This window comes from Neophocaena asiaeorientalis, unplaced genomic scaffold, assembly GCF_003031525.2.
Source record: "Neophocaena asiaeorientalis asiaeorientalis breed wild unplaced genomic scaffold, Neophocaena_asiaeorientalis_V1.1 scaffold46, whole genome shotgun sequence".
Lineage (NCBI taxonomy): Eukaryota > Metazoa > Chordata > Mammalia > Artiodactyla > Phocoenidae > Neophocaena > Neophocaena asiaeorientalis.
The window spans coordinates 3,397,335-3,399,419 of NW_020175393.1; positions in this window are offsets into that span (position 1 = coordinate 3,397,335).

Genomic DNA, 2,085 nt, shown 5'->3' on the forward strand with positions numbered 1-2,085 from the left:
ACAACCATTCCACCTCCCATTCTCTGGATTACTGCTGTGCTGCCCTGGAGGAGTCCAAGAGAAGCTCCCCTTCCATTTGAGGGGGCAGCCTGCCTGGGACACTGCTGTCAGCCCCAGAGCTGCACACATCAACCTTGCGACTGGACCCTCTTCAAAGCCTTCCCCCCACCCCCCCCACAGGAAGAGAACAAGGACCTGAGGCCCATGAATGGATGGAATGGAGTAAAGAGAGTGACAGTGAAAGCAAAACGACAATGATGGCTCCTTGGAGACATTGCTCCCAGGAGTGACAGAATCCTCCCCCCAACCCTGCCCTGGGGTCCCACGCAAGGTGAGGCCCTGGAGTGAGCCCACAGCTCTTGGGGCTTTCCCTGCTTCCCATAGGGCCATCAGGAAGGAAAATGAAGACAAAAGAGCCTAGTTTGATACAAATCCAGAGACAGCCAGACCCCAACCATGGAGCACTCTCGTCATTCCAAGTGTGAGCTGGGCCCCCTCATCTGAGAGCTGAGGGTGGAGAGGAGAGTGTGTGTATATGTGTACCCTTGTGTGCCCACGTGTGCATGCGTGTGAGAGTGTGTGCCCCCAAGGTGCACGTGGGCATGACTGTTGCCCATCATGCACCCATGCATATGCACTTGTGTCCGTGTGTACGTTGCCCATGTGTGTGTCTGTGTGTGCCCGTGTGTATATGTGCGATGATTGCGTATGCGTGTGTAATGCCTGTCTGGGGGAGGGGCGGGGGGAGCAGTGGGGTGTTTGTTTACAAAGTTGCTAGTCTGTTTGTGGGCAGGTAGGTAGGCGTGGGTGTGTTTATGGGAGTAGGAGCCCTATGTTTATTGTAAGGGAAGATTTCTGCCAAGGTGTTTGTGGATAAGGAGGGACAGGTGAGGCGGGGCAGCCATCCTTCTGCCTGAGACTCTGCCTGTCCTTCTACCCTTCCAGGGCTCACCTCCCAGGGCAACCACCTTTGCCAGAACGGCCCCAGTTTGATGCCCCAGTTTCAGCTGGCCTGCCCAGCAGAAAGGCGCAAGCTCTTGCAGGCCCTGAGGAAGGATGAGCTCATTCTCTGCAAGTTGAAAGGGGCACACAGAAGTGTGGGATGGGAGCAAAAATTCATTTCAACTCCTCCAGTGTGGCTGACAAAACAAATACCTTTCCCACTGGAGGACCTGCCCCGGGATGGGAGGGGTGCAAAGTGAGGGAGGCTCTGTCGGTTCTGGTGGTGGAGACCTAGGGACACCCCTCAACAGATCCCCCAGATTGTGGGGGCCTCGGTGGGTAGCACTGGAATTAGATAGCAGATGATTGGGAGGCTGTCAGAGGAAGGAAATGGGAGGGAAAGGGGGCTTTCAGTAAGAGAAAAACCTGAGCAAAGGCCCTGAGGCAGGAAAATGCCCAGTACGCTTGAAAGAGTTAGAGCAGAGGGAACCTTAAAGCTCCTCTGGAGGCGGCCTCCTTCACGTACATGGGAGAAAACCTGGGAGGAAACTGAAGCCCAGAGAGAGGATGTTTTTCTGGTCAGACCTAGCAGCAAAAGCGAGGGCTCCTGCCCTCCAGGTCAGGGCTCTTTCTGCTGCTGGGGTGTCAGACTGTTTGGTTTTGCCTCCTTTGCTTTCTTATCCCCAGCTAGGCAGGCTGCGTCAAGGTCCCCGTTCTCGGCCTCCCTCTGCCAGCAGCCAGCTGTGTGATACCGACCAAGTCACTTTACCTCTCTGAGCCCCTCATCTCCATTATGAAGGTAGTATAAGGCCTTGCCTCACCTGGGAATGCTACCTTTGACTCCCTAGGGAGATAAAATTTCTCTTAGTCATCCTATCCCCAGCACTAGCAGAAGCTACAACACAATGTAGGTGCTCAAGTAAGTGTTTTTATTTTTATTTATTAAAATACATGTTTTAAAAATCTTTTGGCCATGCCACATGGGACCTTAGTTCCCCGAACAGGTATAGAACCCACGCCCCCTGCAATGGCAACACAGAGTCTTAACCACTAGACCACCAGGGAAGTCCCTTAAGTAAGTGTTTTTAAATGAGAGAAATAAGGAATGATGAGCTCCTTGACTCTTCCTCTACCACCCTCCTT